Source organism: Molothrus aeneus, chromosome 1 (assembly GCF_037042795.1).
Source record: "Molothrus aeneus isolate 106 chromosome 1, BPBGC_Maene_1.0, whole genome shotgun sequence".
Classification (NCBI taxonomy): domain Eukaryota; kingdom Metazoa; phylum Chordata; class Aves; order Passeriformes; family Icteridae; genus Molothrus; species Molothrus aeneus.
In genome coordinates this window covers 23,995,471-24,020,799 of record NC_089646.1, presented here as the reverse complement: position 1 = coordinate 24,020,799, position 25,329 = coordinate 23,995,471, and the positions used below count along the sequence as shown (strand labels likewise).

Genomic DNA, 25,329 nt, shown 5'->3' with positions numbered 1-25,329 from the left:
AGATTTTAGGAGATCGTATTTCAGAGATAAATCAGACAAACTGTGTTGTGATCCCTAGGATTTTGTTGCATCAAAATTGAGTAGTGCCCAGCTTGGGACATGAACTGCAGCACAAAGTAACAGATATAATCTCTTTGTGAAAAATGCTGCACTTGTGATTTTATTCCTCTTTCAGAGTTCTAAATTTACTGAATCTCTACTGTTGTACCAAATGTAGCATTCAAACACAGGAAGGAGAGGGACCTGTTGGAGCAGGTCCAGAGCAGGGTCACCAAGTTGATTAGAGGAATGGAGCACTTATCTTATGAGGAAAGGCTGAGAGAATTGGGATTGTTCAGCCTGAAAAAGAGAAGGCTTAGAGGTGACTTGATTGCAGCCTTCCAGTACCTGAAGGGAGCCTACAAGAAATATGGAGACTATTTACAGGAGCATGTAGTGACAGGAAAAAGGGGAGTGGTTTAAAACTGAAAGAGTATGTTTAGATTAGATATTAGGGAAGAATTCTTTACTGTGAGGGTGGTGAGGCAGAGGAACAAGTTGCCTAGGGAAGTCATGGCTGCCCCACCCCTGGTAGTGTTCAAGGACAGGTTGGATGGAGCTCTGAGCTACCTGGTCTAGTGAAAGGTGTCCCTGTACATGGCAGTGGGATTTTTAAGGTGTTTCCCAATAGCAGTAATACCATTCTGTGATTCCATGATTCTGGGAGATCATTAAGAAAGACCTTTGCTTCCAGCTGCAGGCAGATGATTCTGTTATTGTTTCAGCAGAGAGTACTTGAACCTTCCCTTAAAGGTGAAGTGCTGGTTATTGCTAGAATGGATAAAATAAATCCTGTACTCGTTATCCCTTTTCCTTTGCCTTTTATTTCCCCAAGAGACTACTTTTGCTTTATGTCCTTCTTGCCAGGAGAGTTTGTGTACATTCTGAGAGCAAGAAATGTTCATTGTGGGCCTGTGGTGCGCTCTGCAGAGGGTGGGCTGAAGGATGGGGCGAGTCATGATCAGTTGTTACAGAAGCTGGGAAAGCTCTCAGTAACTGGGAGGACAATAATGAAATTTTGTTGTCGTGTTATCTCATACTCTGCATCTGTAAGGGAGGACCCCTACCTAGGGTAGGATGTGCCTGTGTTATTGTTACTAAAATGCATATACCAACTCTGCTTTTCTGAGAATTTCACAGCAAAGTGCCATGTTGAGGATCGTAGGTTGAGGTGTTTGACAAAAGGTTTATACCTGGGAAGAGAAGCAGAGGGATTGATCTTGTGACATTTTGACAGTGTCTGTTTAACATTTCTTCTGATTTTTTTTCATTTTTGTGAGGAGAAATAATTTATGCTTTCAGACATGCATTATCCATTATCTTTCACTTGTATAAATACTTTCTGGAAGTATGTTGTATCATCTTAGTCTGGCAAGGATTTTCCTTGCCAAACTAAGATGATACAACATACTTCCAGAAAGTTATACTTCCAGCCAGGGAGGAAAAGAAAACATGAAAACTCTTGAAAATTTAGTTATTTTAATAAGTCTTTTAACAGCTTCAGACTTAGGAGGTGTATGATCTTTCAGTATAAAATTAGAACTAAAGTGAATAAAGATCTATTCACTGGTGTCAAGGTCACATATGTATAATACCAGTCAGTTCCAGCAACCATGTTTTTAACCAAACGTAGTGGATAAAATAAAATTTTTGAAAAATGGATACAGCTTTGATTCAGTCAGAAGAAGACTGGAATGTACCTATTATATTGTAAGACTATTTTATTATAATGCTGTTAAGGTTCTATTTTCCTCTTAGGACTTTGAAGCTACTTACATGAACTCTATTTCAACTGAACTAACATTGTGAAAATAAGATGTAAGGTGACTGGCTTATTATTTAACGAAATATATTGAAATTGATGGTATCTGAAAGACCAAGCCTCTGAAATCTCAGTTTGAAGTATCTTTTGATCTATGTTTCATTTAAAGGAAATACAAGACATGAGCACTGTACTAAAGTATTTATGATTTTCAAAAATTCTATTTTTGAAATAGAAATTGCACTATGAGACTGTCAAATATATGTTTGGGTATACATTTCATGGAGATTTTATACTGATGAAGGAAATCATTGTGCTTACATTTGAAAAGCACTATTCTGCATAAATGGTTTACTAGTTAACCTAGTTGCTATATCTGATAGTTTGGCAGAATAAAGTAAAAAAGCCACACAGAAACAAGGAGGAGCAATTTTGGTCTTTTATGTACAGTGCAAGTTCCACTGCAAACAGTGAAATTAGTGACTGTAAAATTCAGCTTGTGGTACATAATCACTTTTTAAATGGGTGAGGAAAAATGTAAAATTGCTGTTTACTTGGTCATCGCTGTTGATTTCAACATTTTCACAGTAGCTGATGTGTTTTTTCTTGAATCCTGTTTGGCACAGGAAAAGAGAGAGATTCAGTTAACTTAAGTTGCATCCTGTTGCTTCACATTTATGTCAAAATATCCAGTTTATGGAGGTACTTTCGCTGATAGTCAGGGCTGATCACATGAGGAAGGGTCTCAAGGCTTATTTTTAGTATATTTCAATACCTTTGTAATTATAAAATCTTTATGGATATTCCTGACAGAAACTGAAGCAAAACATACTTCTCCTGGCTGCAGGAAAATACTACAATTTTGTAGCAGCTGAGCATTTAACCCAGAGCACATACATCGTTAAATGACTAATCTGACTTTTTATAGTTTGGCTTTTGAGGTTAATATGGATTTGTACTTCATTTATTTTCCAGAATTGCAGACAATTTGTGTAGAGTATTTCCCCTCACCGCCAGCACAGTACAAAACAGCTGCCAGTATTGTACGACCATCTGTTAAAGTTCTGTGTGTGTCAGCAGCACAGAAGTGCCAAATGAGCCAAGCTCTGGATAGCTTGAAGTTGAAGGATCTAATATACCTCTTTGGCACCCTGGTGTAAAATCAACAGTTGTTAGTGGACCTTGAATGACATAAAATTACTATGAGAGAAGCATCAGCCCCAAAAGATCTTTTTTGTGTGAATTGACCACCATCGTTACATAACATTTAGGGAAGGGAGGCTCAGCTTCTGCTGGTTTGGGGCATGCTGGGGTTTTTGGTTACCACCTGTCAAGAAATAAAAGTGACTCCGGTACCATTTTATGAACTTTCTTTGTGTTTTGCAGTCAATTGTCAGACTGTAGCAGTTCAGAGAAGTGAGCCATATTGATCATTCAAACACAGCTAGAGCTTTTGTCTTAATGCTGCTCAACAATGCCTTTCTAATGCCTAAGTCCCTGCAGTAGGAGTCACCCCAGAGGGTGTTTTAGGAAGATACAGACAGGTGTCCATAGCATGATAGAAGAGAGGTAGTTTTCCTATGAGACATTGCCTGGTAGTGGGAATACACATACAGGATCTAGAGCAGACATGCTCACTTCCCCTTTCTGTCACCAGGAGTGTGGATGCTCTCGTCCATTTCTGTGGCTCTGGCTTCTGAGTTCTAGATTATTCTGGACAGAGCAGTTTTAAATCTTTTCTGCTGAAGCCCTTCCATTATTATTTAATTGAGTCTACTTTGAGCTAGAGGGATGGTGAACACTACTCCAAATACTTGTGGACATAATGTTCACTTTTGAAAGAGAACCATAGTCAGCCTTTGTAGCTGCTGGATTGTAGTCACGCTCACACTTGCTGGCTTCCTCTGTCAGACCTGATTATTATATGTTCCATATGGCGTGAATCAGAATCAGCAATGACAACATCTTCCTTCTTTCCTCTCTACCCATTGTCTCCTCCCTTCTTTTCTTCCTGGGATACTCTTTAACTTTAGGGTAGTTTATGTGGAAATGCAAGGTATGAGTTCAGCTTCCTTTGGTCACAGCTGTTAGTCATGCGCAGGTCTTTGGTAACGTTAATGGTCTTAGCAGTTGAGCCTCCAAGAGCCTTGGCTCATTAGAAACTTTTGTTAGCTGACATAAGGGTAGTGGAAGTGGGAATGACACATATGCCACAGAACCATGATTTTCTTCTAAATAGTTAACAGACCACTAAAGCATTTTGATGTCTTAGCCTTTGGGACTGAAGCATGTTTAAACTGCCTGGTCACGTTTCATTCTGATGCTTGTGCTGGCATTTCTTTTTATTCTAATTAATTTTGATATGGTTATGGTTGTTTAACACTAACTACATTTTTCATGTAGAAATCATATGCATCAAACAATGCAACCAAGATTATGTTTATTGTTTTAAGATACCGCAATGTATTTAATAATACTTAGCTTTAAATTATTCTATGCGTGTAATGGCTTTGTATATAAAGCTGTACATTAAGCGGTTGCAGAATGGTTCTTTGGAGTTCCCTCCAGTCATTTTGTACTGCTATACCAGAGTCTCTAAAAGTGGGAGGGGACAACAAATTTAATTTTAGTAATGAATAAAGTTAACTTTGTGTGGTAATGTCATTACAAGTAGACTTGTGGCTTCTTGCAATAGTTTTCTTACAGCAATCTGGAATTTAGGCTACATGTGCTAAGTGGGCTGTGCGTGTGTCAATCTGACAGTCAACACAGGAAGGAACAAAAAAAAGGTTTCCAGTACAGCAGGTGCATGTTACCTATCACAGAATGTTGCAAAAGCTGGGATGTTTTTCTACTCAGGCCTGTGATTTGTGAGTCTTCATGGTATTCCCTCCAACCTTGAACAGGGCAGCCAGATCACAGAGTGAGCAAGGTTCAATGTGTATGCTTTTCTCTGCTGTGTCCTGGTTCCTCACGCAAGTGAATGGCTTCTGTGAATATTTTTTGGATATTTACTTCTTTGCATAGAAAGCTGATATACCCATCTGATTCGGGTATACAGATTCTGATATTTAGATGCCTAAAATTTATAAAGTACAGCAGTGAACCTAATTCTCTTTTGTGGGCTTATCAGATAGTAGCCCATAAATTGAATTTTCAAATATTTGCCTCAGTCATGGAATACATGCATCCCTGTTAGCTTATATTGTTGCATCCCTGTTAGCTTATATTACATGCTATTGTAATAGCAGACCAGGCAGATTGGTGATATCTTTGCAAGACTCTTAGAAAATTAATATGAAGAAGCTGTTTCTCAGAAAGCAGACCAGTGTTCACTGTTGTGAGGTAACTCAGCCGTATGCCATGGTTTGTACCTACTCAGTTGGTCACGTATGAGATGTGAAGCAGATGTCACACAATCGTGCAGTTCTGAAAATAAAGCAAGATATTCCAGGAAAACAGATTCACTAGTACTGAGTCTTCAGAGGGTGGCTGCATTTAACAACATCAAAGTTAAAAGTCGCTAAGAAACGAACCTGCTTGAATTATTAAGAAAGATACTAACAGAAGAGCTGTTATTATCGTTTTCCTGGCAGTACTTTTATGGTAAAGAAAGAAGCAAAACTTAGTGAAGAATTTGGAGTGTACAAATAATGGATCAGATCCCCAGCTGATACTAACAAGTGTAAATCCATTAGCTTCAGTGAAATGGTGCCCATTTACAGGTGCTAAGAGTTTCATTTTTTGTGGATTATTTTGCAACAGATTTTGTTCTGAATCTGTATTATAAATTAAAGAAGAGTAGCCAGTACAAATAAATAAAAAACAAAAGGGCTGAACTGATATATCATGTGGGATAAATCTTTTTTCTTTCTCTGCCATCTGCATGAAAGGGTAGCAAGAGAGAGTAGGTGTCCCACACAAGCGCTGAAGGAGCTAAACATTAAAAAATGGATATTCTCGAGAATATCCACTCTCCAGAGTGGCAGTTCCCTGTGTTGTAGGTGGTGCAATTTCTTTCCCATACTGTGCTGCATGTAGAGGCACACCCACATCTCTGGCTGGTAGCGGGTAGCAATGTAGAAGCTGACCAAAGTGTTAGGAGGAGTCATGATTCTGTGAATAAAGAGACTGCAGCTCACAGGATGTCACACAATATAGTCTGGTATCCTCGCAGTTACTTCTTTAGCTTGGGTCTTTTTACTGTTCGTGTACAGCCACCGATTTCAATTATGGTGGTGTTAAATATCTTCTAATTCCTATCATTTCCAAATTCTAATGCAAACCTTTTCAATCTGATGATAATGTATAGTTGTTTTTTGCAGTGCTGTAGCCTAGGACTGCTAGGACGTCCATTGCTTGCAAACTGGGAACTCATAAAAATGTGAGGCACTCCAATAATTTTAAATCACTCTGTCCTGACTAGAGTGATTTAAAATCATTGGAGCGCTTCACATTTTTTCAGTTGTTCCAGTTTGGAAAGCAGTCAAGCAACACTGGAGCATAATGCATGAAAGCAACCTGCCTGAAATAATAATTTTAGTCTTCCAAAACAATGACACTAAATTAGAAATGTCACTGTGAAATGATGTCTATGAAGGGTTCTGTAAATAGACATCTCAACCTACTTTTCTTTTGTGGTCCCTACTCTCAAGGCAGCAGCACAGTCCAGTAGGGCCCTAAGGGACACATCCTTTTTGAAGTCAGAAGGAAGCTATTGTTTTCAGTAGATGGAGGGCCAGAAATCATCTTTATTCAAAAAGTCAGAGGAAATTAAGAAACTGAAGAGATTCTGAATTGTGGGCAGGGAAGGTGATTGAGCCTTGGTAGAGCAGATTTATGATCAAGTCATTGCAAAATTGCAGTATTACAAACACTGGAAGTGAAATGTCGCTATCAGTTCATTTAATTTCTGTTAGTTCAGCAGAGCTGGACATGGGTGTGATGCATAAAAAAGTTTATGGATCCTACTGCTCTGCATTCCCTTGAGACACTCTCAGATTATTAATGACACTGGCTTTTTGCTACTGGAACATGAGTACAGTACCAATTGCTATGTGAAATGCTTTGGTGACCCTGAAAGAAAGGGAGCATGTGGTAGGAATAATTGTCAGTCAGGTACAGAAGTGGGGCTGAGCTGCCAGGCAGCATCTCAGAGACAGTGCCACACTGTTCTGCATCCAGCCAGTGACAGTTCCTCCAAGTGGGGAGTATTTTTGAGATGCCTTCTTTTGTCTCATGGTGATGGTGCTCAGGCACGACTTGCTCTGCAAGCACATCCTGGCTCAGTGATCAGCACAAGTGTCACTCATGTTTCCAGAGTCCTTCTCTTCATCAAACACGACATGCTACATTTAAAGTAATTAAGAGAAAGCTTGCAGCTGATGGTGTACATAAAGCAGTGGCAGAAAAATACACTGAAGTGTTTTGATTTACCCATGTTCAAAATTTGCTTACAAGCCATATGTTGTTTTTGTCAAGTAATTTGAAGGTCGGACTGCAGCAGATGTGAGGTAAAGAGAAGAATTTCAAAGAGCCATTCTTGATTTTTGCCAGGACAGATAAGAATCACTTTCTTGATAGTAGTTTCTGCACTAGGAAGGAAGGAAATCAGTCCCCTGTGCAGTAACCCCAAAATTGTTCTTCATCCCAAAACAAGCACATAGAGATGGGGAAGAGTAGACAACAACACAAATTGTGACAAAGGTAGATGCTTAGGAAAACTGGGCAACATTTTTTTTTTACTAAACTCAGGATTCTAAGGGTTGAACTCGGCTGATCTGGGACAAGAAGCATTATAGCAGAATACATTCACCATCTTAGTCAACCCAAGTTAATGCAGCTCAGATTCTCTAAACTAGAATATTTACAAAGTGTTTATATTTACTCACAGCAATTATAGAGCCATAGTGTAAAACAATTCAAAAGTTGGCCACAGAAAACTCATAGCTAATAAAAGACGATATAATAATCAAGTAAGTTATTTTCCCATAAAACTGTTTTCTCTATTCCACCCCAAGAGAAATTTAATACTTTTGGACTAGCTGTATGCACTGGTTTTATGCCAGTGAATAGGCAGGTTATTGTATCCCACAGTAAAAATTAATTTGAAGCGTGTTACTTTAGTGGCATACTGATTTAATCAAGATATGTTCTGTTTGTTTCTTTTCCTCCACAGCAGATGTATTTAGCTTATGCCAGAAACAAAGTTCCATACAAATGGGCAGAGATGGAATTTTTTTGTATTACATGTTTTCATATGTAGAACATAAAGTCAGCTTCAAGAATTTTCTGTTATTTATGAATACATAGGCACATAAACATATATACATGCACATGCATATATAAGTGTATTTTGCAAAAGTCCTCTAACATTTGCAGGAAAAAAATACTGCTGTTTGTGAAAGGGAAACTATGATCATCACTCTACTGTCTCCAGAGTTCATTTTCTCAAAATAGGTGTGGCCCAGAAAAGGCAAGAACTGGCAGCGCAGATGCTTAAGGAGTACACAGATCCATGAAGGGTAGCACCAGTTCTCCTGCTGTGCTTGTAGAGTGGTCATGTGTGTGCACATGAAAGCACACCACACATATATGTACACACACATACACACGTGTGTGTGTATGTATGAATGTGTGTGTATATATATATATATATATGTGTATATATGTATGTATGTATGTATGTGTGTGTGTGTATTTACAGATGTGGATGTGCTGATCCCCCAGAGTCCATCCAATAGTTCATCACCCAAGACAGCTGAGCTGTTACACTTACAGGGAGGGAATAAAACGAGACCCAGCTGAAGCTGTGCCTGTTCCTCCTATTCAGTGTGTCAGATGAGAGACACATGGAGAGCCCCTGTCCCACCCACCCCTGTGGATACCAGAGCAGACACGGTTCCTCCCTGCTTCCTGTCCTCAGGCCATCAGGCATGAAACTGCAGAGAAGCACCAGCCTGGGGCATCAGCCAACTACATTCAGCTGCTAGAGCAACCAAAACCTCTTGACACCCAGAGCTGCTTTCAGTGATTTCAACTCCATGTTCTCTGCCTGTGCAATTCCTGTTTTTTGATGCCTTTTCTCTTCCATCCCTCTCTTTCTCCTTGATTTTTTCACTTCACTTTCACTTCCTATTTACACGGTCTTCTGTTCTTTCCCTTCCTCTAGAACTTTTCTCTCCATCACTTTTCTTTCTGTTTTTCCTCTGTCCTCCTGACTATTCCCATAGAAATGCAGCATCATGGAACTGTCTCACAATTTCTCCACCTGGGGTCTGTCTTGTCCATTTTATCTGTGGGCTTTTAATGGAGGAGGCTGTGTGAAAAGTCTTGACTTTGGTTCCCACCATAATAGGTCCTCATTTTTGACTGGTCTTTACACAGTACCCTGTTAAACATGAGTCATGATAGTGAGATCCTCCAACAGCATTATTTGTGTGAACTTCACCACTGCATTGCTGTTTCCCCACCACAGTCCCTTTACACATTTACACAACTGCTTCCTTTATATATCAATGCTCTGTAATCAGCGTATGGTTCATGTTACAGGTTTCTCAGGTTTCAAAGTGAAATGAAATGAGCTTCCTTCCATTTTGAGAATATCCCTTTTAAGAAGTCCTAACAAAAGAGACACGTAATTAGTAAATTCACAGGCAGCTGCCAGAAGACAGAAAATTCAGAATGGAAATGCGAGTGAAATAACAGAAATAGTGCTTGTTGTTTGTTCTTAGTGCAACAGCAAGGGAAAATATTTAAAAATTTAAATGATTCATTTATTTCTAGTTTTAACAAATCAGATGTGATATGGTAGCATTTGCCATTGTTGGTACTCCAAAGCACCAATCCTTCACAGAAGGTCAAATCCTTCTGGGGTGTAACTGGGATTCTCAGGGTTCTGCTAGGAGTGGGTGTGGGGCAATGATGTTAGCAGCAGTGGGCATGCAGCCTTCATTTCTTTTACTGCTAAGCCTAAATAGTGTGCCACTAGGAAAGAGCAAATTACAGAGGTTCAAGCTCCTGGATCAAATGTGTCCTTCATTTTTGGATTGGGAACCTTATCCAAAGACTTAATAAATGTCACTATTTTAGGGTTTTTTTACTTCTCCTTTGCTGTTATAGCTATACACTACCAACACTTATGTCTGTACACCTAAAACGTTTAAATTCATGCTGGAATATGTACTTGCACTTTCTGGTTCAACTTCAATCCCAAAGGGAGCAGAGGCACTTCCTCAGCAAAGCTCTTAAACTTCTGCCTAATTTTATGTCAACAGATTGTTCCAGTATTAAAAATGAGGTTGAAAGACTGAATTAGAGGAGATAACAGAGGAGAATCAGTTGTTATCCTGTGCTATTGACCTGATGAATTCAAAGGTTAGAACAAAGAAGAATTGAAACCATTGTTTCCTTAGTCTCAGATTAGTCATAAAACATGTGTTTTGCTTGTGTTTAAATGCTTTTTCAGAGTGAAGAAGTAGTCTTCCCTCAAAAGACTTATGTGTAAGCAGTGTCTGTGCATTTGGAACCAGACTCCTGACTATTCACAAAAATGTGTCATAGCTGGTCAGCATGGTAAATTGACTCAGTAATGGCAAAGGGCTCCAAGGATCACAAGGTTTGGTGGATCGTTTTGTTTATATCTGGTGTTCATTAATATCATAGCTGTTGTGGCCACAGAATATCCTATTTGCCTTCTTTGAAAATAATGACCCTTGAGAATACCCACTTCCAAGAAGATGCTGTATTTTACCATTGTGACCAATTCAACAAATGCCATTGCATTCTGTCTTTATTAATGTTGAGCAGTGTCTTATACCTTAAAGGGCCCTTTGAAATTAGTGGCTTAATTGTAAATGAAGTTACTGCTCAACAGTTTTCACTGTTGCTAAATATGTGACTTTACAAACAATGCCATAAAAATTATAAGTATTCTAAAATGTTCCACTTCTTTTGTCTATAGAGTAGGAAGCATTGCACTGTCACTTTAAAATACCAAAAATAATCAAGAGGACATGTTAACCATCTCTTAAGAGTGCTTAATTTCAAAGCCAATAAATTAAGCTGCTGAATTTTTGTCCTTTGTTTTAGGCTGTGATAGTTCTGTTGCATAACTACAATTAGGAAACTTCAGAACACTCCAAAATGTTACAGTATTCTGTGGATGGAAGTGCAGGGTTGTTTTTCATTTAGTTTTACAACAGGGAAGGGGCATTGGAATGGCAGCATGTTACCCTTTTTAACATCTAGTTTATTATTAATTCTAAAATATTCTTTCATTTGGAATTAACTTCAGATATTCCTGTTCTGACTAGCAGGGTAAATATTTTAGCAAGGACTTTTTAGAGAGAAATTTTGACAGTAACATACTCCTCCCTTAGTGTTACAAAGGAAATACATGCTATCCAAACACAGAGTTGGCATTTTAATGGAAATGGTTCCAAAAGAATACGTAGAACATTACAAATGTAAAATGCAGTTAATGAAAGAGTATACAGATGTTTTTCATGCATTTAAATAAAATGTCAGAATTGAATTCTGGAAATGTCAACAGTGATCTCTGAGCCATATGCTTGTTATTACAATAGTATGTTGTGTATAGCTGTCATTCAGTGAGAAACAACACAGACTGAAAGGGAAAATATGTATAAAAACATTAAGTTAGAGGAGAGACCATGTTACAAAGCATTTTGTATTATGTTTTTGCCTTGCTTAGAAGATACCATTTTTTGTTGCTTTTTGTTTGCTCACATAATTCCTGCTGATGTCTAAAACACTTACTGAAGACATAGGAAAAGGAGAATAGAGGCCAAGCTGTGTGGGCTATAGTGAACCAAAACTGCAGAGAGATGCATGCTTCACAGAGAGTTTAATATGAAAATAAACCACAGTTTCTTTGCTTGGTTTCTGGAGCAGAAAGTCGCAAAACAAGCAGAAAACTTCTGGTTCTTGATGAAATGGTTAGTTTAGCTTCCTTACATCTACTCTGAGTGTTTCAGCCCTTAACTTCTGTTTCTATGAAAGGAATTTACACCTAGCTTGACTTCGGTTTATCTCTGTGAAGCTGGGGCCTTGGAAAATATTTCAGAAGTAGTTTTAGCCTTATGTTTGCATTTTGTTCTTTTTCAAATGTGGTAGAGGTAACCTTGATTTGCTAATTAGTGAAGTCACGCTTTATTGTGACAGAAAACTAAGAACAGTCCTTCAGTGAAAATAACAAAGACCTACCCCATGGTGATTGATGAGAACGTTGTACAAGTGAAATGAGCTGGAAAGTCATCATCTTGTCTTTTCCTTTGCCACAGGAAAAGCATAACAGAGAGATTTCTTTTCTTCTGGTCCTGATAAGGAATCTAACGAAGCATAAGGAGAGGTTACAGAGCATGAAAATGTGTCACACCCAGCTGCTCACTAGCTTGCAAAGCTGCAGTAAATAATACAGTTGCTATTTAATAAACAAAGGAAAACAGAAGTCCTTTGATAATGATCCCTAGCCTCTCTCATTTGTCCTTCTGATGATAGAGTTTGTTTCTACTTAATTGACTGTAGTTTTGGAGTAACGTAGAATTTGATATTGGATTGTATGATTTGTAATTACTTTGTTGTTGTTGGTAAGGAAAACAAAAGACTTAGGTTTCTGGGACCTGTTTCAGCAAAGCACAGACATATGTGGTCCAGGTTGTCTGGATCATTGCTACTTTTTTTCTCATAGGTTCTCCATGAATAGTTACAGTAAAGACACACAGAAATACATGTAGTTTTATTTTCCAGGTTTCATAATTAATAGCATACTTTTCTACTTGTCACAGGTTACCCTTTTGAGAAGCAATGTTGTGTTTGCCACAAGCTGCATTTCTCATGTGCATCATTTATGACACTTCATTTTCAAAAGACATATCTTCATTGAAGAAGTTTGTTCCATTGATTGGTTCTTTTTGCACACTAACTTTTAACATAGCAGCGTCTTTTTATTTATAATGTTGTGGAGTTTGTTTTGTTTAATATTTGGGGAGGTGAAAGGAGGAAATATCCTCTGCCTGTGAAACATCAAAGGCCATCTTCTCCCCTCCCAGGAAAGACTGTCAGCTCTCTCCCCCAAGGTAGAGCTGATTCTTGTCTGCTGTGGTAACATTAGGAAATAAGTAGGCTCATGGCTCATTGTGTCACTGTAAGTTGAAGATATGTACTTTTTTTTAGAATCAGTCAAGTGTTCAAAAGAAAACAAGGCAAGGTTTACACAAATGTGTGCTAATGTAAATCAGAGTCATTTTGCTCAGAACTGCAGGGGCTGTGGCACATGTCACTTCGGAGAGACTCAGCAGATATGTGGGACCATCTCCCACCGCTGCAGCCACAGCAGAGATCACAGTCAGGTCACTGCCTGCTGCAGTTTGTTCTGTCTGAAATCCAGAGAGGGGCTGCTCAGGAATGCTAGGAGCTGGCATCTTCCAGTGACCTGCTTTGCCTGGCTGTCACCTGGGTTGTGGAGGCAGCAACCCAAAGAGATGGAGTAGGGCCACAGGCCCTGGGAGTGAGTGTGAAGTGGAGCAGGGTGGAGCAGGCATGGCAAGAAGGGTCAGAAATGGGAATGGGGAAGGAAGGGGCAACAGGACTCATGGAGGGAGAAAAGAGAGACATGAAGGAAAAGGTGAGAAATAAGAAGAGAAAGGAGAAAGTGATAGACCATGCAAGAGCAATGGAATGGGTAGCCATTCTCCTAGTCTGGTAGCTAACAGCAAACTTCTCATTCTTTCAGTGAAAGCAAAAGTCTTCATGTATATGCTCTATTCCTCTTGCAAAATGTTTTCTCTTTGCCTTGTCTGTAGGATGAGGGGCTTGCCTGTTCCCTTTTTAAAGCTGTTGGTTCAGGAGCCATTGTTTTTTTAATTCAAGTTAATAGAATTGCAAATTAATTACTTCTGTAAACATGGAGAGCAACTTGATCTGCTGAGTGCTTCCAAGAAACTATTATCTCATTTTCTACTTTTAATTTAGGTGTAGGAAGGCATCAGTAAGATGGTCATCCTGAAGACTATTTTGAGAGCTCAGACAATCCTCTAACAGTATTGCAAATCTATATGTAAAGTTCTTAGATGGGAGATTCTGGGCAAGCTGATTCTAGTAGGCCACTGACCCCTCTCAGGTTTTTCTTTGAAACCTATTTTTTTCCTGTGAATTGTATAAAAAGCAGATCTTCCCTCTTCTGTATATCTTTCATTTTCTTCAAGCTTGTTGAGCCTTTATAACTGAAAGCAAAATCTAGTTCTTTGGAGTATTTAACAAACATTAACTAGTTAATCGTCGCAACACTCATGAATTAGTTAACCATTATCCCTAAATTTATAATACAGAGTAAAAGAGGCAGCAAAGTTAAATGTAGTCCGGTGACTGGACCCCAGTGTTGAGCCATTTTACAGCACTTAGGAGCATCATGATTCTTCTGCTGTGCCAAGTACCTTATGAGCAGAAAAATACAATATTGAAGCAGCTTTTAAAAAGTACACAGTTGAGCTTTATTTATTATACATTCCCTGGAGAGATTAGGAAGGGAATGTCTTCTTACTGTCCTCTGTGTCTGCATCTTTAATAAGAGCTGTTAACTATTTATTAAAGGAGCATCTAACTTTGGAGAATAGTGGTATTTTGATGCCCGGTGTCATGCTGACATTTTTGTCTCAGTGAAGGTTGGTTACATCTCTCTGAAGGTGCTGTTGGTTCCAGCGATTGTGGGAGGAAAATGGGAGTAATAAAAAGCAGTGGGATCAGCTTAGGTCTTTGAAAATTGATGGGTAGAGTCCCAGTAACTTCACTGGACTTCATTGTGCCTAATACAAAGCCATCTTTTTCTTCAGCGTGCAAGTGCTATTCATGACTGTGCTGAATTCCTCAAAGTTTCTATGATGGAAGCTCTCAAATTTAGGTCCAAACTCTACAGTAACCTTAATTTTCTAATCCAAGAAAGTGACTCTGCTGTCCAGCCACCTCCTTTTACAGTGCCTTGAGCCTGATGTATGTCTATAAGCCACAGATATATTTCCTTATGTATCAGGAAATCTCCGGGTCAGGACTGTGTCATAATAAGTTTAAACAAACAAAAATTGCTTGAATGAGTTTATAACTGTGAAGGAGCCGTAGGAGTTAAGTGACTAAGTCTTACTGATTTTAAATTACAGTTGTGTTCCCAATCCCTAGGATCCTACTGACTGCTTTTTTCTCAGTTTTAAAAAAAAGCATAACTTGTTTTCTTGTTGCCATCAGGTGTTTCGGTAACAGCCTATGCCCTTTCAGTGGCTACTGTTTAAAAAGGCAACTGAAGAGAGAAGTTAAAGGAACAATCTTGAGCCTTTTGTGTCTAGCCAAGGATCTGACAGTTTTCAAAAAAAGTCTGGGCTGAAAGGTACAAAGCTGCCTTGGGTGTATGAGATCTGATCATCCAAATCCCTTGGAATGCTTCTAAAGGCTCATCCTTTGTTGTTTTGTATCAGCGTATAAACAAGTCAGTATAAACACTGCAGACAGATTCAATGAGACTTTCTTTAGAAATGTCAGTAATGTTGCCAAGGTGTTGATAGACCATTAGGAAGAGTAGTCTGTCATAAATCTCTGTATATTTACATGATTTGAGTTCTCCTTTGGACCAAAATCCATGTGGTCTGAGCTGTTTGCACATGATTTTGAGCACATCAAGATGTTAGTCTTTGTTCTGAGGTCAGTCCTTCTTGCACTTAGGCGACAGCGTAGGCCATCATCTTCCAGGGTCTTCTGCATTATTTCTAATGTTAGCTTAAGTTAACAGTCCCTAAGATAAATTTGCAGATCTACTCTTCTGAGATGTTTCACCACCTAAGTCCGAAGCTGCTTGTAAAGCATTCTTGATGTATGTGCACAGCGTTGTTTCAGCTTTCTAATCACTGACCAGCTGGCTTGTTAGTGAATAGAGCTGTGGGCCCCTTGCCACATTTCATGTGAGGTCTTGGCTGGGTGGCCAAGCAGGCAGCCTGCAGCCAGTGTCAAAGCAATTCAAGAGGTATTGGCACAGCAGTGTCCCCATTAATTTCTGCTTGTCACATGCTGTCATGCAAGTTACACCAGAGAGGAAATGACCGTTATAAAAAAAGTACGCTTGTGGCACTTGGTCCCCTCCAGACGTTATCCCCGAGGTTAAACAAGTGGATACAATTAGCTGCTGTCCACAGACAGCTGCAGGGAAGGAGAAGGCGAGATCTGGGCCCCACAGCAACGTGTCCTTCCTGTTAGTGAGGAGTGTTGTCTGTCAGCATATGCCATATTATGACTCTTCCTGGAGTTTGGGGAAATTAGGAAGAGCTGTTATGGCCAATGGCATCAGGAGAGTGCTGGTAAAGAGCTGTAGTGCTGCTGGAGCAGCATTCTTCTTAGAGAAGAGGGTTTGTTTGTTGATACCTTTCCTCATAAGGACTGGTGTGAGAGGCACAAGAGGACCATCAACTCATCAGTGATTGATAATTTACTGTAGTTTGTAGGTTGTGGCAGAGTGTGGCAGTGATTTCTGTGTGCTCCTTCCCGAAGCATACTGAAGTGTTTAAGGGAGTCATGTCCAGCTTTGTGGATGGTTGGAGTGGATTCATTTGTCTGATTACATCAGGAGAGCTTCCACAAGGATTGCAAGTGATGATGTCCCAAAATACAAATGGGTAGTAATGCAGAAACAAAGATTCTGAAGAGGAAGGGGCAATGATAGCCCACAATGAGAAAAGGAAATATGTACAATTAGGAGCAATTTCAAATCTGTTTTTAAAAACTGAAAGTACTAAGGTGATAGAGATAGGGGTGCTATCACAGTGCTCCAGAACACAATGCTCCAGAACAGATTGATTTAGTCAAGCTAAAGTCTGGATTTTATCTCAGAAGAAAGAGGCTCACAGCATCAGCTGAAGGAAAAATGTGACTTACCCTGTTGAGAAACATAATTAAGGAAGCTGTAATTATATGGAAAGTGTGCTCCAGAATTCAAACTGCAGTGTGACCTGCTGTGATGCTTATATACCAAATTTGTGCTGGTGTCATTCCGTAGATGTGCTAGAAGATCTTCACAGCCGATGCATACAAATCACAGATGCCGTTTCAAGTCATTTGTATGGAACTTTACCAGCTGGGTGAGGTAGTAAAGAATTTGCAGGATTTCATGATACATTTTAGTTCTCATCTCTCTTTCAGATTGTATGAGAAATAAAAGAACAGAGTAGTAACAACTTGTCAAACCAGGAAGCTCTGTGAGAAACTGCTGTTTCCAGTACAGTTTTAAAAAGCTTGTAATAAAAGAAAGAAAGTTTCCCAGAAGGTATTTGGGGATGTCTAAAACTGTGATATCATCATCCAAAGATACAAGAAAGAAACATGAGTGTTTTGCTTATCTAGGCTCAGATCCATAAAATCTGTTAAAAGCTGTGCCTTGTGTTTTTTGTGCAGGGCACAAAGAGTTGAAGGGTTTGAGCACTGAAAAAGACTGTTAATCACAAAGTTACATTTACCTGCTGTAAAATTTTCCCATACAGGACAAGTCTTGCTAACAGTGCCAGTTTCTGTCAGAATGTTGAAACAAACTTCCCCTCTGTTCAATTCTCATGTATTTTATCTGACAAATACCAGTAGCCACATGGAAATGCTGTGTATTTCATTTGCATGTCTGGTAATTCCACTTTGACAGGAATTTTTGGTACACTGAATGACTGAACATAAGTAGAACAATAATTATGTAGGTTTCTTTTCAGTCCTGCATGTTCTTCTCATCAAATATGAAAAATAGCCGATGAAAAAGTATAACTTGAAGGATCTAGATTGCAAACTGACTTGACAGGTGTTGAACTATAAAGTTAGAAATTGATGTGGAAGGACTTAAATCAACTTAAATAAAATGCATCCATGTGTGTGCCCAAGCATGTGTATGTACATACATCCCCCAGAGATGTTAAGTAGACATGTTATATACTGAATTTGGTCTTTGGATCACAGCTACTGAGATCAACATGGGAATCTATCAGCATTAGGGTTCTGGTAAAACAGACATGTGCTTAGATTGAAACTTTTACCAACCATAAAATATGAATTCAAGTGCTTAAATTAAGGAGGGTAAACAGAAGGTTACTCAGAGCAGTTCCTTCAACACAGTCAGGTGCATCAATTGTCATAGTCCAGTCCTACTTACGTTGCCTTTGTTGCTGCTGCTGAGCTCTGGTGTTTGAGGAGTGTTTGGAGCACTCCAAAATATGTTTAGTCAGTTTCTTCTGTGGCAGTTCTTTTCTACCTCAGAAGGAACAGTTGGCAAGTTTAAGCAAAGGCACTAGGAACATGTTAAGCCTGCTGTGGTGGCTGTGGGTTGACTTCAGTCTATGTATAGGTGCACAACAAGGGAAAACAGTATACTGAAAGCTATGATATACATTCATGGAATTCAGTCATAAGCTTACAGCAATGCAATAGCGTCAGCGAGCCTCAAAGCTTTTCAAGTACTACTGTGGACGTTTGTAATTCAGCTAAAATTTTGCATTTTTCCCGAATCTTGTGCACAGATGCAGTACTTTTGATTGGGACTGACAGATAATGATCATAATATACAGGCAGGTCTATGCATAATAGTGATATTTGCTATTTTTACTAGGCTGGCTCTGAACTACCTGATCAATTATCGTATTTCAAAGTAGTTTATTTAGGACTTTCTAATCTTGATTACGTTGCTACTTCCAATAGCAACAAAAGCAGTCTTCTATAGACTCCACTCCTTCAGGTATTTTATCTTTTGAATTGCTGCACAAATAATTCTAGCCATTAAAAAAACCAAACACGGAAAACCAACAAAACACAAAAACAAACAACACAACTATATTCATTTCAGTGTTTATTGCAGTGGACTACTATAGATAGCATTGTCTTCAATGGGATTATTCAAAACATGATAATGTGTGTATACATGCATGCATACTTTTGTGAGTGTGCATGTCTGTAGGGTTCTTCATCCTAACAACTGGATAATCCAAAATCCCTTTATAAGCTGTGCTTGCTTTCTTACAAAAGCAGTTTAAAATAGATTAGGGGCTGATAATCAGAATATATTTTAACATATCTTTTAATCTACTCTCAAGTGCATTAAAGTACCTTTTATATGATTAAAATAGTTTTACAATTTAAGATAATTACACAAGTATTTTACTTCATGTTTAAAAATATATGTAACTTAATTATTTTTCAACAAATTATTTACCTTTAGGGTATCAGCATAGAAAACACAACCAATTATTAAACCAATTCCTTGCATGTGCTTATCAGACATTAATAATACACTAAATAAATTGAGAGTATCTTTCTCTGCACAGTATTTCACTCTATGAACAGAAAATGAATATGTTATCTTGTATGGTAAGGTTGATTAATAGGGCGAAGTGAATAGATCATTTAGATTTATTGTTCTCTTATCAAAACAGTAAACATATTTAAATTGAACATGCTGTGAAGTTCACATTCTCTTGGTACTTCCTAGTTAATTGACAGGAGTAGCACAGCAGTCTTCTCGTCTGAGGAATGACCCTTACCCTGTGAATACTTTTATGGAAAGCAATAGGATTACTCTGAGATAAGTAGTTACCCAGTGTAAGGAACATGAAGAGCTCTGTATCCCATATATATTTGGTTGGCTCATGGTTGAGTCCTGAGAATCTGTGATGTGGCTAGGAGAAGGAAAAGACAGCCTCTTCATCCCCTTTCTGAATGCCCTGCAGGGAGCTGATCAGAATAGCTTTCTTCTGAGAAAAGGAGCAGGGCATGAGGGCAGGGATCTGTCTGCCTCTTACTGAGCCCCAGCCACTGCATTGAGCCAGCTGCATGGAGAAGAATCTCCTGCAGCTCCACAGACAGTGGCAAATTGCATCTGCCCCCACCATCACAGTCATGGCATTCTAGATAGGTTGATGTGATGGGTTCCCAGCCCAGTGTGAGGACAAAAATTAAAAAAGAGAATCACTGCATTTAACAGGGAATCACTACATTATTGCTAATGCCTTTGGGATTCAGTGTAACAACATTAATCATGTCCTTTGCTATTCATGTATCTGTACTGTGTAATTCCTCAGGAATGCCATTGTTTTTTTGGCATTAATTAATGTTGACTGTTTGTTACAAAGTATCACCATAGAAGGGCTGTAATTATTCTGCTTCAAAAATAGGCTTCAGAGAATGGGACAGCTCTTTAAACTTTCATTCCAGCATGTGTAAAATCACCCTTTAAATTGGAAGCAATTCAGTGATTGGGGATTCTATATAACTGAATAGGGTATGAAAGAAGCCTCGTCTTCTCCCCTTCTGCTCTGAGGAGGTCCTATTCCAGTGAGAGGCAGTGAGCCTTTTAATGAAACTACCTTGACTGATTCATCACAAATTGCTGTCTAAAACTCATCCCCTTGTTTACGCTTGTGGTTGTCTTTTGCGCAAACACTCCTACAGGAAATGTTCAGGATGAGTATTCCAACACCTGCCATGTAAAATAGGGACATTCCATTCTGCTCAGCAAAAAGAAAAACGAGTTGCAGATAGACAGAAACTTTGGGTGAAGGATGCAACTTGTGAAGGTGCATGAGATACTCCACAGAAGAGTAGGAGAAGCGTTAGGAGATGCCAAAGGATTGTTGTGCTTTACAAAATATTAGCATAGAAATAGAGCAGAAAGAGGAAAATAGGCAAGTTAAAAAAAAACCAAAAATGTATAAAACCTGTGTGTTAGTACAAATTTAGGGTCTATTGTAGTTTGCAAGGCTCTGTACTGTTATTTTTATTTAATGACACAACTGAGTATATTTGTGGCTTCCACTGAATTACTCTCTTTGGTATTAGGAACTCCTATCACTCTAATGAGGGGCAACCTGCTTAAAGGTTTTTCTTTCTTCACATTGTAGCCAGTGGAGGAAAAGCATGAGCTTCACAGAACGAGCAGCCAGTCCTAAGTGTATGTTACCTCAGGGTGCATGTATTCTCTGAAGATATATTACTCTTGGTGTTTTCCTTCAGGTTGCATCTCACTTTCTTCCCCTTTACCAAGACAAAACCTAGCATCCGTACTTCACCATGGTGGGGGGTTAGCCTACTCCAGCAGTCAAACTCCCATCCAGGCACTCAGTGACTTCTTCCATCTCAGCTATAGAAAGTAGAGAGCAACAAGGAGCACGAAAACTCATAGGCTGGGATAAGAGAGAAGGATTGCTTACCAAGTACCATCATGGGCAAAATAGATTTATCCTGGGGAAAATCAACTTAGTCTAATGCCAGTCAAGGTAGATACTTGCTAGTTCAAATGGTGGGCAAAAAAAGAACAGGTATTCAAGTAATACCTCCTCATGCCTTTCTCCAGGCTCTACATCACTTCTGAATCTTCCCAGCCCAAGAAGCACAGGAGCAGCTTCTGTGTCCTGCTCCTTCCTCCTCACACTTTGTGCCTGCTGTGCCCTAGGTCATCTCCACAGGCTGCAGTTCCCTCAGGAGCATCTGCCATGTGGATAACTGCTCCACCCTGGACTGCTTTCTCTTTCTCCTCTCAATTCTCTTCCTCCTCTCTCACCTTGGTTTTTCCTGTGCAGTTTCTCACTCCCTTTGTTCTCTTCTCTTCCCCTGCAGCCTTTTCTGCCCTTGAACTTATCTTCATGGAGGCGCCACGGTCCTGGCTGGGTCCGTCGGAGCTGGCTGGAGCTGAGTGTGTCTGGCAGGGCACAGCCCCTGGTGTCCCCTGGCTGAGCCCCTGCAGTCCTGGCTGCTGGTCCTAGGCACTGACACTGAGACCAGCTCCATGGTTTCTTTTGTCTTTGAGTAGATACTTGAATGTTTTGGTTGACAGCCATGCCATCCTCTTTTGAGTTAGCCAGGCAGAGTCCTCCAGAGAATCTTGGCAGGTCTTAAACAAGCAGAAAGTTGCTGCAGATAATTAACAGGTGTTTTTCTTGGGAGTCAAGATGTTGGGTGACTCTTAAAGGATCAGAATGGTATTTGAAAGCCAATAGCTGGGAAGGGATTTATGGATCAGATGCTGAAGAGGTTTAAGAGGGGTCAGTGAAGCATAGAGTCAAGAGTGGGGCTAGGACAAGGTGGAGATGAAAATGTATAGAAAATCAGGGCTGCTGCCTGAGTCAGGAAACATGAGCCATGAGTACTGCCTTTGGCAGAGGCAGCAGAAGCAGCTGCTCAGCCTAGCCCAAGCACAGCCCCATCATCACTGATGACACAGGAAGAGTATGCAGGATATTTTTCTGAGTATTATTGAGATTCATGACATAATATGGTGTAGCTTGAAAAGTTCATCAGAATTTGGTCCTGGCATTCAGAGCTGATAAGTTCAGTAAATGTCAGACTGAGCAATCATCATCAATACCTTATATGGTGGAACAAGCAGAGATGCAGCATTTCCATAACAAATTTCACTCCTGTTTTCATTATGAGACTTTTAAAAAATTAAAACCACATATTTTCCTCTAAAGAAGTTGTACGTGTTCGTTGCATCCCAAAACAGTTTACAATTTTCAGTTTTCAGTTGAGTTACAGGTGAATATTTTAAATTTGCGCATAGATGGCATTGAAGATGTAACCTGAAAAAGAAAAAAAAAATAAACCTGTGATTGTCTGAAAGTAATTGCAGTGGGATAATATGTGCATGTGTCTTCAACTTGAGCAACAGCTAACTATCATAGGTTTTGTGATGGCAGAAATCTCTAATCTGAATCAACAGGCACATTCTGTGTCTTTGTTTGCAAACATACAATATCCAAAGAGCACTGATAAACATCAGTAGAGGTTTGCTCATGACTCATTAGAGCTTGTTCCTTCGATCTCTTAAGACACACAGGTTTTTGTTTGTTGCATAGAATTGATTGTTTTTCAATTAGCTTTTGAAATATAATTGTCCCTGTAATTCCAAAGTGTGGTATGCCTATCTACCACAGAAAATTTCTGAGGGAAAAACAGACATGGAAGAAAATAATCCTTGAGGCACATGAAGACTCTCCTGCAGTTATTTCTAGAACTTGGTAATTGAGATAATACTGGGTATTCGTCACTAATAAAAATGGATGCATTTCCGTTAGATGAGTGAAATTATCCTGATTTAATTAGGTAGTGATCTGGCTTGTGCATGTTTACAGCCTTTATCCAATTTGCTAGCAAAGGTTAGTATCTTCTGATATTAGTTACAGTGTCAAAGAAAGCACAGATCCCAGACCCTGCCTTATGTTTCTTGCAAGTGGCTGACCAAGTGAATGAAATCATTTTTCAAAAGCAAGGCCTGATGGTTTTTGACTCGGTTTGCGTGCATCACAAAATTTTAAGCTTCTGCATTTGTTATTCTTTATTTAAAGTTCATAATAATAAGCCTATGTTGTGATTTTGGCTTCTGCTCTAACTTGCTGAGCGTTTAAAAACAGGGAATCACAAATAGCAAACAGTCTTTCTACATCCAAGTGCCTTTTTTTACACACACAAACCTTTGGCTTGTTCTTCCAGATAATTTTGAACCAAAATCTGTTAATACTGATCATAGAAAGTAATGAGTGTAATCAACAGTCCAACCTGAATACTGGAAAACAGTTTCTATGTACTAACCCTGAATTTCCTGGAAGAGGAGATATGGCACTTTTTTCCCTCCAGTTGCTCTTCTTCTTTCTAACACCTTTTAAATTTACACTTTCCCAGTTCACTTTTCTGCAGCATATTTTATTTTTTGTGTGTGAAGAGAACTTCTATAAATGATATTCATTTTTTGAGTCCTATGAGTAGAGAGGAAGATATACCAGTTTCCATTTTCAAATATTTTCTTTTTTTACCTGTGGTTGGAAGAAAACTCTGAATTTAGAACCTGAAGACATTGCTTGAATCTTGAAATGAGCAGAGCAGAATTTTGTTATGCTGAGCTTGAGGAAGAAAGTTGAAACAAAACCAGCATCAGTTGTTGGAAAAAATACTCTTGATATGTTTGGTAACTGCCTGAATGAGTTTACAAATGAATAGGATACATAAAAGTCACCAGAAAGGGACTTGCCAGGGTCTACTGACTAATACTTCAGTTATTTAAATAATTTTCTTATTGATACTATGTCAACATGGAATAAAAAAGAAAAAATTGGCCCAAATTCAGTGAAACGACTAAGTTCATATTTAAAATAACCATATGCCTAAATGTTGTTGGCATGTTCTTCATGTCTGCAAGACTGATTCAAAGACTTTTGGGATTTGGTAAAAAAATGGCACAGAGTGACCAGATATTACATACATTAATTCTGCTGATGACTGAAACCTCCAGAGCTGTAGCCCAAGTTCTTACGAATTTCTGAACTGCAAAAAAACCTGTATAAATACAGGAGGTTTCAGTATAGTTTGTGTATTTCTTTTACAGTCCAAACCCTATTATACCAGTTGCCAAAATTATCTATTCCCAATTTTTTTCTGGGGAAGCAAAGGAAATAAAAGGCATCAGCTAGCAGGAAGTGGAGTTCACCACCTTCCTTCAGAGGTGATCATAATTTAATACTGTCACAGCATCCATAATTTCATGGTAAAATCTCCGTAATTGGGATCTTTAAATAAAAGCTGATTGATTTATGAGCTGGCTGTATACAGAAATGGCCTTGTTTTATCAGAGGTCAGGTGAGAGCTTCCAAACTTAATATCTATACATTATGTAATATTTTCTATGTAAAGGATCAGGAAACACTACAAGAAAGGAATAATTTTGTATTAAATTACTTAGCAATATCTCCAAAGCCTACCTTAAAAATGCATTCAACTTAACCAATATTATCAAGCCAAATGTTTTGAGCTATTTTTATACCCATGTTCAGATATAATTCCTTTCAGTAGTGTGCTTTGAATGTTTACTTGCAACATCCCCGAGTCCATAGAGAAGAACAAAAGCAACTGACCTCAAGTTATCCTTCCTCCCTTTTCTTTTTCATGCCATGCCCTTCTCCAAGATGATTTTGGTTGCTAACAACAGGATTGGAGGACACCCTGCTGCATGGTTTATGGAAAAGGCATATGTCACCAGCATACACAGAACTGCAGTTTCATGAGCTCAAGTCAATTGCATGCAGAAAATAAACTTCTTTCTCAATTTTTTTTTTCTTTCTTATTGCAGCATCTTCTTGTAGCTGCCTGTTCCACAAATATAATTTTCAAGTTGACAGTATCCTTTTAATTTGGAATGCAGGGGATTTCTAGTATTTGCTTTTGAGTCTGCTGGTTCATTCTTTTCACATTACTAAGATTGTCAAAACATGAGTAAGATAAAATAGTTTCTTCAGCTGTGGAAATGTCATGGAAGATTGTATCACTATAAAAAAACAGAAAGAAGAATCAGAATTATGATTATTACACTGTTCTAGTGCTAAATTTTCATCTAAAGGTAATTTCTGTCCTATTCAGTAAATTCTATACAACAAGTTTTGCCAAGTGAACTTTTTCCCTCTATAACTTCAAATAAAATTAAATTTGCCATTTAAGCAGTTTTTCTGTTTGAAATAGGTCAT

The 25,329-nt window shown here is 38.8% G+C and overlaps 1 protein-coding gene across 3 annotated transcripts in view; it reads left to right on the top strand.

Moving 5' to 3' along the window:
- CDK6 (cyclin dependent kinase 6) overlaps window positions 1-25,329 on the top strand; it is a 125,451-nt gene that overhangs the window by 31,439 nt on the left and 68,683 nt on the right. The window lies entirely within an intron of this gene.